Genomic DNA, 13,672 nt, shown 5'->3' on the forward strand with positions numbered 1-13,672 from the left:
GGTGTTTTTATATCACTGTATTTCTGAAGGAAACCGACTGTCTTCAGAAAATGATGGATGTCATTTTCATTTCATCTTGCCTGTAATGTCTGATAAAGCAGCGTTTGTGAGCGCAGCGCTTATTTGATTACAGCCGTTACTGGGGAAACCTCTGTCTCCTGCTCTACAAGCGCCTCCTGCTGGCAGAGAATGAATTTGCATATATATGCTGTCACAAATAGAGTGCACGTCTGCGGGAAACACTGCTTCTGTTATGAATATTATTCAATATTTTAATTTGAATGTCGGATTGAAATGAGCATCGCTGTTATTAGAGTCATTAATCGTGGCTAACGCTAATATAATGAGCATTAGAATGAAGTTTCTTTATTAAGTATTTAATGCTCCTATAACTTTTATTAGGGTAAAAAAAACAGGAGGACATGATGATATTTACTATTTTTACACACCAGAGGCTTTTAAATGAATTGTGAATCTACAATATGCATGTTAGAGAATGTACAAATGGTTAACATTGTTTGTGTCATATCAGTCAGAAAACATTTCTGGGCTTTTTAATTTTAGCTAACTTAGTTGTTATTCTTGACTGAATAGCTCTAGGTTTTCAAAAGCCCTGTAAATTTAAATATGTACACAGTTTGGATTAAATGAATGTAGTCAAATTTTTTAATTAGCATGTTTTTGTATTTTGCTTTGGTACCGAAATTGGTACCGAGAACCGTGGATTTTCACTGGTATTGGTACCGAATACTGAAATGTTGGTACCGTGACAACACTAGTTGTAATCACGTAAAATTATGACTAATTTTATTAGGCATTAATTAGGAAAATAGTGTCAATAATGCAAAATGACAATAGTAAACACTCATTTTTCAGTTAAAGACAGTTCATCATTGAATTCAGTGATGTCTAGCGTATTAGTGTGTTATGGCCTAAGGCCTTTAAAAATTAAATATAAAACAGTAATGTTAAAAATTGGCATAGTTTTGTGTTTGTGAGATTTATACAGTGCCTTCATTTATTTACCTATGTAATAAAATGTATTAAATTAAATTTAACTTAATTAATAGTGTATTAATTATCCTTATCAATTTCTAAGTCCTCTAAATTATCAACATGATCAGAAACCTTCTTTCATCTGATTTATAGATTTTGATATAATTGCAAAAATGTTTTGCATGTGTCTTTTTGCTGTGAAATCTTAAAAAAAAAAAAAATCAAGATGAACACTTACTGGACTGAAGCAACTTAAGTTTACTTGATTAGCCTTACATCAATTTTATCAATCAAATATGATCCGTAAAGCTTTTGAGAAACATTTGCTCATTTTTCAATTATCATTGATATACATTTTGCCCCAGAAAATAAAAGCTACAGAGATTAAATCATAAAACCAAGCATTTAAATATCATCTTACTAAGACATATTACTGGCAGATATAGAGTGATAACTGATGTTCATATCATTTTATGTACAAACCCGATTCCAAAAAAGTTGGGACACTGTACAAATTGTGAATAAAAACAGAATGCAATCAGCTATTTTGTTATAAAGATCTCATTGATTTAAAAGTTATCAGAAATCCATGTTACTTTTTACTTATTCATCTTACAAATGACTTATTTTTACTCAGTTTGGGTCTTAAAATATGAGCTATAAAAGTCTGAAATATCAAATATGATATTCAACAGAAACAAATATGCTTTATATGGTTCCATAAAAAATGAATTAATGAATAAATATAATTTCATATGTCAGGCTTTACTTAATATTTGCTGTGAAAAGCCTCCCAATTAAAATGTTTATTATAAATCAATTAATAATATATATTAAAACATCTCGTTTTATGTTCCAATTAATATAAAGTGAGTAATAAACTAGTTTGTAGTGAAAGCCTTGCATAGTGAAACAGCAACAGACTTACAATCTTATAAAAGTGGTACATGTTTTCCTTTAGATGATCACTGAATTTGTGTGCTTACACTAAGTGTGGCACAGTCGCATTATAAACCCTGTTAAAACACTCGGCGTTCCACTTGCGATGCCTGTTCATGGATTTTTTTCTTCTTCTTTTGGTGCAGCTAAAATGAAAAGCAGAGTGAATCCATTGTTTGGATTCCAGCAAAATGCAAAGTTCAATTAAGTGGTGAGTTGTTCATTTTGAACCTCATTAACGGAGGGGAAAAACTGCTGAGGCACCTTGAGCAGCTCATGTGAGCATTTTACACTGTACCTGGCACTTCGGCGATAACTTACTGGCATCATTAAATAGCCGCTATAAAAGCACTTTCAGATCCAAGGAAAATTCATCATGACGTTTATTCCCTTTGAAATAATCCATTGACAAAATACGACATGAATTTCTTCATGCGTCACAGGAAAGCAGTGCAGTGAAATTCACAGCCTGTGCACGTCGAATGTCAACTTGAAATGTTTTCTCTTTTTTTTACCGTTTCATTTTGTTTAGGTTTTTTATTTTCTTCTTCGTATTCTTCTTCGTCTTCTTCTTCTTCTTCTTCTTCTTCTTCTTATTATTATTATTACTATTATTATTATTATTATTATTATTTTGTCTTGCTTTGAATGAGCCTTTAAATCTTTGTTTGCATATTTATTTATTTATGCTTCTTTGTTTTGGTATATGTTTAGTTTTGTTATTTTATTGTTGTTGTTCTTGACTTTCTTTGAAAGAGCCTTAAAATTTGGTTTATGTTATTTATTTATTTATTTATTTCTTGCTTTGAATTATTATTATTATTAAAAATGAGCCTTACAATCTTTATTGCTTTGTTTATTTATTGTTTGTTTGTTTGTTTTAGTTTTTTATTTGGTTGGTTTTTGTTTTGTGATCTGCTTTATAAAGCCTTAACATCTTAAATGTTTTGTTTTAATTTTTGTTTTGTTTCGTGTTTTCTTTTCTTTCTTTGTGTGTGTTTTCAAATGTTTTGTTTTGATCATTTATTTTCTTTTTTTCATTTCCTTAAAATCTTAAATGTTGTTTGTCCTAAATAATTACATTTATTTACAGAAAGGTGAGACTACTGTATTAAAGTAGCTTCTTTTTTTCTTTCTTTTAGTAGTTTGGTTGGTGTTTTTTGTTTTGTTTTTGGCTTGCTTTGAAGAGACCCCTGAGGTAAAGATCTGTCCTGCATGCATGTAAATGAAATTGCATCAGTTTACTCAACCACTCCCACACCAAAAAAAAAAGTTTATGGCTTTAAGGAGAATAACAACAATAGTAGCCCATGTTTGCATTTAGTCAGCAAGAGGTTTACAAATATTGTTTTGGATGCACAATTTTACACTGTGCGATTTCAGCAAATACTCACTAGATGAAAGCCCCGGAGTATTTGTGAAACAGTCAGCCACTTGTTTTCAAACGTACCATCAAAGAAATAAATGTGGGAAGCCGGTGAATGATTACTATTGCAAGAACAAAGCCAAGAGCTCTAATCAAAAGCTCCATGATAATTTGCGCTTCACAGTATGACATACTTTTTCCAAAGAGGAAACTGCTGTTGTTTTTCACTGGAAATTAAGAGATATTGTTTTCACTGCAGTAGTGCTGCATTAATATGGCTAAATGGAATTCCAGATCAATGAAGTGGAGCCTGTAACATTTACATAAAGTCTGTCTGGTATTATCCTGCTCAGACTGAGCTAGATTATATGTACAGTAAATAGCTACATGTTATGAAAAAAGTGAGTGTTGCAGACGGTTGCTATAGGTGGCATTGCTAGAGTGTTGCTAGGCAGTTGCTAGAGCAATACCAAATGTCAGACATTTTCTGAGGTCATTTTAAAAGGAAAAATGACAACAACAACAAAAAATATTTTTTGTTTCATAGATTTGTCTAGTTTGAGAACGATTCATTTTCTGTGCTGAAGATATGCAAAATTCTGTGAAATACTTGTAAATTTTGTCTTGGTTTATTTATTAATTTTTTGTTTGTTTGTTTTGTGTGTTTCCTTTGTTATTTTGTTGTTTTCAGCCTGCATTAAATGAGCATTAAAATATTAAATGTTTTGTTTTGTGCTATTTTTAAAATTTATTTATATATTTATCTGTTTACTTATTTGTCTGTTTTTTTGTTGCTTGCTTGATTTGAATCAGCTTTAAAGTCTTAAATGTTGTTTGTAGAGATCTCAAATTTATTGACAGAAAGACGAGAGACTAGTAAGGTAGCTTCATGGTGTTTTGTCTTTTGGCTTGCTTTGAATAAGACCTAATATGTATATATATATATATATTAGCATTTTTTCTGCTTGGCTTTGATATTTGTTGTTTGCTTGGTTTTGTTTTGTGACCGTGGCTTGCTTTAAATGAGCCTTAAAATCTCAAACTTCAACTTTTGTTTGTTTTTTGTCTTGCTTTGAATGAGCCTCTGAGGTAAAGAACTGTGCCGCATACAGTACATGTAAACTAAATAGTATCAAAGCCAGCTTAAACATAGTCATTGTAAATCACAGAATCCACCTCTCATTTCATTCTTTTTTCAGCTCTGCCAGAGAATCAATAAACAACGTTCAAGCATGCGGCACACTGTGCTACATTAAAAAGACTGTCAGTGCATTTCATAATATATATGGGCATACAGATTCTGTACTGCCTACAGTAGCAGATATTCACAGGGAAGGTTTTGGTTAAACATTGTACACTTATTGTATTTTTTTTTTCATTCTGTAAAAGTATGATTCATTTCTGTAAATCACTTATTTTACTGTCAGTTATCTATTTGACAGCACTGTTATTCTCAACACTCAAATGTGCTCACTTAAGTCTCCACAGATGAATTTAAATGATTTAGTGTTTGTATGTAGGAAAACATTGCTATTTATTAGCCTACTGTAAATAAATGTTTCTTATACTCCATCTCAGAAATTCAAATATCTTTAAAAGATTAAAAGATGTAAGTTTTTTCACTACTGAATCCACTGAAAGTATTGATGTGCTCTTAAAACCACGATTTAATGACAAAATATTAACATATTTTTATCTTTCTTACAAAACTTTTGCATTAAAAAGCCTCAAACCTGAATAAAATATATTCTGCTTGTACGCTGACATATTATAGATTAGATACATACTTAAAACGATCAAAATATCCCCCATAATAACTGTCAGTGTTGAAGAGCTTCTCTGTATCTAATGCTGTGTTTTAAATGCACCACCACATGTTATTTCACACTTTATTTTAGAGGTCTTCCATATTATGAGCAATTCCATAGGGTCGGACATCTCCGCAGAGGAAAACACAAAAGAATGAAGTGTATTTTAGAAGATGACATTGAAGAGTAGGCATAAGTTCTGCTTAAGCTGAAGCAAGCACTTCAGAACAGCTCTCGTGGAGCGACGCCTGCATTCTAGTGCCGTCTTAGGATTCATTCACTGCACACCAACAAAAATAGATTTCAATTACATAAAACCGCAGCTGAACTCGTTTTATATGAGAATGGATTCAACAAACCGGGAAGTCATATTCCTGACTGAATCCCCCAACCCTTGTTTTATTTTATTTAATTCAACTTGAGCACTGTATATTTCTGTAGTAAAACATACTTCATTAAAGCCATGCATATAATCCATATATCATATATGTGTGTGTGTGTGTGTGTTGCCAAAATGAGTGCTTTAATGCAGGCGGTTAATTTTTTTTAACGGTGTTAAAAATATTTAACGCCACGGTAGAAATGGCATTCCAGGCCCCCTCTCCCTCGTCGGGCCCTTGGAATCTTTCCAGATGTGCACTCCACTTCACCTCAGTGCCAGGCACTAGTCAAGTGTGTGGAAGCAGTACAGGTGACGAGGAGCTTCGTGTCAAATCCGTGTCACGTTCAGCAGCAGCTCTTAAAGTAATAGCAGCCAAATAAGCTAATAACCCAACTGATGTGATGTATGTTCATCAAAGAATAAAAAAGAGGAAATCAATCACTTTTGTAGCTTTAAGGATTCATCTATATTTAATTTAGAATTTAGTGTTTGATAACTTCATTCAATTTCTGTGCATTTCCTACTTGCTGAAGAGCACAGTTAAATATGATATTTATTATAATGGGTTTATGTGAAGATAGCTTTAGTCTAATAAATGTTAAAATTGATAGTTCTTAGTTATACTGTAACGTTGAATGGTTATAGTTAATGGTTAAATATAAGGGGGGAAAACAATTTTATAGAGACAGTAGTATTGGTATCAGTGATTTTCACCTTCAGTCATAAAAAAGATGGCATTAAACAAATATTAAAAATATACTGTCTTTATTTTGTTTCTACATTAATTTGAAGATTGAATGTGAAATTATTGCAATATAAAAGTATATTTAAAAACTTTAATGTTAGGTGGGATTAATTGTGATTAATCACGATTCATTTCAGAAAAAATTATGTGATTAATTAGTTACTTTTTACTAATATACTATAATCTTTGGACCAGTTACTGTAGCTGCCACCCAAAATATTCCAGCAACACCCTAATAGCTACTTATAACACCATAGCAATGCATTAAATCTCTCAAAACACCTAGGCAACACCCTAGTAACCACTCATATCACCTTAACTTTGAACTGCAAAAACACAATACTCTATCAATCTAGCAATATTCTAGCAACCATTGATTGAAAAACTCAGAACACTTAAGCAGCCATCTAGCAACACCCTACTAACCACTCAGAACACCATAGCAACAAACTGCAAAAACATTCAGGTAACCTTAGCAATCATCTAGCAACACCCTAGCCAATAATGCGCTGAAACACTCAGAACACCTTAGCAATCACTTATTAGCAATGCCCTAGTAACCACTCAGAACACCATAGCAACATGTTGCAAAATCATTTAGAACACTTTAATGTCCACCTAGCAACACCCTAGCAATCAATGCACTGAACAACTTAAACACTTTAACAACCTCCTACTAGTGGCCTAGTAGCCACTCGGAACACCATAGCAACAAATTGCAAAAACATTCACAACACCTTAGCATCTACTTAGCAGCACTCTAGCAACCGATGTGCTGAAACATTTAGAAAACCTTAGCAGCCACCTAGCAATATCTGATATTGCTCTGAACATGCTGAAACACTCGTGCCCTAGTATCCACTCAGAACACCATAGCAACGTCCCTCAAAAATGCTCAAAACAGCTCAGCCTCCACCTAGCAACACCCTAGCAACCACTCACAACACCTTGGAAGCTGCATAGCAACACCTTAGCAACCACCTAGCTATGCAATCTGTAGTGTAAATTAAACATTTTGACTCCGAATAAAAACTTTAAAGAGGTTTAATCATATAGCAAAAGCAGGACTGTCACTGCCTTGGGTAAGTTAACTTTTTGGCCTTTTTCATTAGACAATGTTGTCTTTCCTAACCTCCCTCCATTCTCTCTCTCTCTCTCTCTCTATCTATCTCTCTCTCTTTCACTTCCCCCACGTCTGGGACTCCCCGGCTAAATTAAGGAAGCAAATTGTCCATTACGAAAAGTCATTAGACACAGAGAATACATTAGGACATTGTTATGGTTGAGAATATTGTTTTCTGTTTTAATCAAACCATTAACACGTTAGCGCAAATCAAGGACGGTGCTATCATCATCCATTGGACCCTTGAGGAATGGCTTTTAACTCTCTTGCAGTGAGTTTCATTGACTGAAGTGAGTCACGGGGGCAAGAACTCTCACTCGACATAGCCCAAAAACTCCCAGCTGGATCCCGACCTTCAATAGCTTCTGAAGAAAGCCGTAACACCTGTGCAGCTAATCAACGATGAATCAATGGAGCAGCTGACATTTCAGGTAAAACAGAACTGTGAAATGAAAAACACACTTGGAGGAACTAAATGACATATTTTCTATTGTGCACACAAAATCGATATTCAGCTAGTGCTATTTACTGAAGAAACAGTTCAGTAACCTGGATGACATATTGCAGATTCTTTTCTACACTGTAGTTTGCCAGAAGACACACATTGTGGTGTGTGATGTGGTCAATGGTGTACAAAATGAGTCATCAATGAAAAACAAAGCCTTGCAAGGTCACAAGTGGCATCAATAGATGTCCAGATGTCAATAGATATTATACAACCTCCCAGTGATCTTTACTGAGATCGAGATCTGGATCTGTTTGATTCAGGGTTTTTCTGCAAAGCTGTAGTTCTCTAGAATTCAATAGAAGGCATTTTAAAGAATGGTCAAGTGGCTGTTTTCCATACAACAAAGCTATAGTGTGGCTTAGATATGGACTAATTTAATGGTTATTTATGATCACTGGATACTAAATGCTCTAATTTAAAGGAAAAGGGCAGCGTGAACATTCTTCGAAATATCTCATTTTGTGTTTCATGTGAGAGAGTCATTTCTGTCATTTATGAGACAGCGCTTTCCCACCATTGGCTGAAATTTTCCATAATTTATGAGACAGCTCTTTCCTGAAATTAACTGAATTTTCTGTCATTTGAGAGAGTGCTTTCCTGCCATTGACTGAATTTTCTGTCATTTATGAGACAGCGCTTTCCCGCCATTGACGGAATTTTACGACTTTCTGTGTTTTCACTGGTGTGTGGTAGGAGGCGCTATTACGCATCAACTGAAAGTGTTTTAAATGACTGGTTCAAACACAGCAAAGAGGAAGCAGGAACAAGTGATGCATATGTAAGTGGATGCATATGTAAAATAACACAATCATCAACAGCATATAAATCAGAACTGCCTAACGTTACTAAATGAAATGCCGATCCAGCAAGTGGTATAGGACCATGCAAGCTTTGGATATGTTGATGGAAATTATCTATTCCATCTATGTTTTGATCATCATTCTGAATCTGATCTAGATGTAGTCTTTTACAGAAAATCGTCTCAGGTTACATATGTAACCATGGTTCCCTGAGAAGGGAACGAGACACTGCGTCCTCTAGAGGTCACTTTGGGAAATGCCTTCAGCATGACCAGTGTCTGAAGCATACATCTAAACACGACAATAACATTGTCCGGCGACAGCCTATGACGTCACTACCCCGGCGCGACCACAGTATAAAAGGGCAGTGTCTCGTTCCCTTCTCAGGGAACCATGATTCCCTTTCAGTCAGTCACGTTCTACGTTACGTCAGTCGTGACTTACGAATTGGGATCTCGCCCGAGAGCCCAATCACCTTCGAGTGTTAACTAAACAAGCCAATGACAGTTGGCGTGCGTGTTGGCTGCGGACCTCGCGCTTAGGGCGACGAAAGTCACGGCGCTGGCCCTGGGTCAGACGATGTCCACATTGGTGGTCCAGGAGCGCCACCTATGGCTGACCTTGGCGGATATGAGGGGGGCCGACAAGCATCGCTTCCTGAACTCCCCGATCTCCCAGGCCGGCCTATTCGGCGAAGCGGTGGAGGGCTTTGCCCAACAGTTCTCCACCGCACAGAAGCAGACGGAGGCGTTCCGACTCATCCTGCCCCGGCGGTTCTTTCAATGCGTCCGTCCTTTCGATTGGTTCGCAGCGGTCAACCTCAAGGACGCATACTTTCATGTCTCGATTCTCCCGACACAGACCGTTTTTCCGCTTTGCGTTCGAAGGGCAAGCATATCAGTACAAGGTCCTCCCCTTCGGGGACCTGCAGGCATTCTCGGTCGATGATTCGTGCCTAGAATTCGGAATGGGTATACGTTTGCGAGATTCTATAATCTCTGTGTAGAACCCGTGTCCTCTCGTGTACTCGCCTCAGATAGGCAGTAACACCGGACCTGCTCGGTGTCGATCACGCTTGCCCACATGTGTATTCTTCCACGGTACGTCTCCCCTCACGGTAAGCCTGTGTCTTTCCCTGGCAGTTGTTCACTGCCATCTCTGCTGTGTAGTGATCTCACCTCAGGGGGGTTGAGTCTACCGCAGGGACTTCCAAATGTAGTACTGCCCTGGGCCAGTCCATATGTGTAATTCCACATGATACCTCCTATGTGCGGGATGTGGCTTCCGTAGCATCCCAACTGGGTACGCTTTCCCAGTGTTATCCAATGTACCACTGTATGGAACAGCATTGGCGGACACCTCTGCCTAGCCACTGTCCTATCTTCCACCCCAGCTGGTGTGGGGGGACCTGCCGGCTTCTGCAGGGCACTGGAGGGGGTCAGCAATAGTGCCGTTTTCCATACGGATCCCAATTCGTCAGTTACGATTGACGTAACGTAGAATGTGACTGACTGAAAGGGAACGTCTAGGTTACTTGTGTAACCCTCGTCCCCTTAAGGAGGGAACGGAGACGTTACGTTCTGTCGCCACAGTTGCTGTACCACCGCTGTACAGCCGGGGCACGTAGTCTCGGCTCCTCAGCGAAAAACTGATGTGCGTTTGCACGCGCTCTCCTTTTATAGTCAGTCACGACTGACGTAACGTCTCCGTTCCCTCCTTCAGGGAACGAGGGTTACACAAGTAACCTAGATGTTACATAGGTAACCTGAGACCTCCGCCATGCTGAGGGGGTACTTAAGTTGGGTGGAGCCCAAGGTGAAAACCGGGGCCTAAACCAACTCAGAGAAAGGGAACGAAGCTGACAGCGCGTAACCCTTACCATACAGGATTTTAGAAAGTGCACAGAAGCCCAGCATGTGCACTTACCATAGCATGAATTCTAAAGTACCGTTATTTAAGGGGTAACCGAAGCTATCATTAGACAAGCCTAGGAACCTTACGTGACTGTGGCACGTTTAGGGAGCGACAAACCATTCTGCGGGAGACCGCGTGCTCAGAGCGCATGTGGATTGAAAGGCATATCTCATAGAAAGAATCCTCCATGTGAGGGGAGTATCGCCAACTCAACCATAGCAGTCACAGAACAGACTCTGTAGCATCTGCTTACAGATGCCCAGAAGGGAGCGGCGTGCTCTCAAGAAACCTTTCATGGTGAGGGGAGCACAGCTAGCTCACTCAGCAAGCAACCCACCAGGGAGGCAGAAGATGGCCCAGCAACCTGGCATGACTGCTATCCGGAGCTCAAAAGAGTGGAGGCTCAACTTCAAAAATAGAAAGAGGACTCAGATGCTTAATCTGGGAGAGGCGTGCTCATTTGAAACTCCTAATAGAGGCAGCTTATCAGGGAAGCAGCAAACGGCCCAACTACCTGATGTCACTGCCACAAAGCTCAAAGAGCGGAGGGTTCAACCCCTAGCGAGGAGAGAAAGGAACCCATCTCGACCGAAGCGATCAATAGCCGAGTGGCAGAGTACTAGCTCTCAAGTAGAGAGGAGGACTCACACAGTCTGCCCAGGACCGGCGAGCTCAAAGAACCCTCCCGCAGTGAGGGGAGCACGGCCATGTCCAGGGGGCAGATATATCGCAAATGGGACATCAGAAATGGGATCCAGCTAGAAGGGGATCACACATTTCTACAGGGAACAACAGGGTCCCAACATGCAGGCGACTGACCAAGGAGGCGACAGAGTCTTCGGAAGCAGCACTCTCGGCTCTCAAGCTGAAGCGGGCCCTTAGAGCACACACTGGGAGCGACTCATAGCTAACCCTCACAGAGAGGGGAGCACTTTTCAGCTCGACCAGAAGGCGGCACTAGATTAGAAGGGGTAATCTTTCCAGCAGGGCCCAGTAAGAGATGGTCAACTGGTGCAGTTGGACGCTGTCTCATGCTCTCTATCTCTATCCCGTATAACCAGACCCGATCAGACCTGAAGAAACAGCGGGACCCACAAACCATTCATGCCTATAGCTGATTCAGGAAGGGTTTCCACAGAAACACAACTCACTTGTACCTCAGGGAATGCAGTGTGCTTAAGCCCACTCCGCGGAGGGCTGATAACTGGTTCGACCATAAGGGCAGTATGACAGGGAGGACCCGTGGGCCTGACCTTCTATCGAAATGCAGAGTGGAATTAAGGAGTGTTGAGCCACTCAACACCTTGGTGAGAGGAGCTCTAGCTCAGAGAGCGTACATGAAGGTTAAAGGAAAGACTCAAATCCCAGGAGACCCCTCAGGGTGAGAGATGAGTAGCACCCTGGCCAGGGCAGCTTTTCGAAGCAAACACCCAGCCAGGGGATAGGGAGCACGTCACAATGGCGAGCTCATAAAAGACCCTTCCGCAGTGAGGGGTGCACTGCCATGTCCGGGGAGCAGATTGACCGCAAATGGGACATTAGAAATGGGATCCAGCTTAGAAAGGGGGTCACACATACCAACAGGGAGCAACAGGGTCACACTATAGAGACAACAGGCCAAGGAGACGACAGGGACGGGCCTAACAACTCAGTATGGTTGCATATGGAGTTCTCAGGAGCAGCGCTCTCAGCTCTTGAGCTGAGGCGGGCCCTCATAGCTCAACTGGGAGCGATAGGCTCATAGCTAACCCTCGCAGTGAGGGGAGCACTTCCTAGCTCCACCAGAAGGCAGCACTGAGAGATCGTCAGATGTTACAGCCAAACATAGTCTAATGCTCTCTATCTCTATAGAGAGCGGGACTGGTTTAACCAGACCGAAAGAGCCTGTAGCACAGCGGGACCCAACAATCCATTCATCCATAAAGAGCTACCGCCCCCTCGGGGCCAAAGCAGTCAGGAAGGGTTTCCGCAGAAACACATCTCACTCATACCTCAGGGAAAGCAATGTATTAAAGCCCACTCCATAGAGGGGTGATTCAATGGTTCAATCATAAGGGCAGTGTGACAGGGGCCCAACCATCTATTGAAACTGCAGAGTGGAGTTAAGGAGTGAAGCCACTCGACGCCTCAGCATAAACAAATGGTCAGTGAAGAAGAAGAAGAGGATGACGTGTTCTCCCGGCACCCTTTTATACTGTGGTCGTGCTGGGTAATGATGTCATAGGCTGTCATCGGCCAATGTTATTGTCGTGTTTAGATGTATTCTTCAGACACCGGTCACAAAGAAAAGTGTTCCCGAAAGCGACCTCTAGAGGATGCAGTTCAATGTTCCCTTGAAAGGGAATGCAATTTTCTCAGCTTTTTGTTGTAAATGTTGATTTTTTTAATGAAACATACCCATATTCAACTGTTGATAAAAAAGATTGCATGAAGTTAGAATAAAACAGTTATTTTTCTTTGTTTGTTTTTGTTTAAAAGTAGAGGCTCTGGTTCTTTGTTTTTACATATTGCATGTTCAGATATCCATACACCAAAGTATTCTGGGTGTCATTAAACTGTGAAAATAATCAAAAACACTGGCGGTGTATGGCCACTTAAAAAAAAAACGCTGGCGGGGAAAAAGTTAATATAGTTTAAAAAACTATACGTAAAGGGATAGATTAACCAAAAATTAAAAGTCTGTGATTTACTCACCTTCATGTTGTTCCAAACTTGTATGAGTTTCTTCTGTTGAACACAAAAGAAAATATTTTGAAGAATGTTAGTAACTAAACAGTTAACGGTAGCCATTACCCATTATTTGTTTCCCACATTATGGGAAAAAATACTATGGAATTCAATGGCTACTGTCAACTGGTTACCAGCATTCTTCAAAATATCTTCTTTTAAAGAAATAAACTCATAAAGGTTTTGATCCATATGATGAGGGTGTGTAAATAATGACAGAATTTTCATGTTTGGCTAAACTACACCTTTAAGACGGATTAATAACTGTAAAGTACATATTTTGTTCTTTAAGGGGTCATATGTATATTGTAGGTCCTCTATGCCCCGCCTCTCTCAAACGCGTTGTTTTCTACAAAGCCCCTGC

The sequence above is a fragment of the Sinocyclocheilus grahami genome, unplaced genomic scaffold, assembly GCF_001515645.1.
Source record: "Sinocyclocheilus grahami isolate Dianchi unplaced genomic scaffold, SAMN03320097.WGS_v1.1 scaffold159.1, whole genome shotgun sequence".
In the NCBI taxonomy this organism is placed as follows: Eukaryota; Metazoa; Chordata; class Actinopteri; order Cypriniformes; family Cyprinidae; genus Sinocyclocheilus; species Sinocyclocheilus grahami.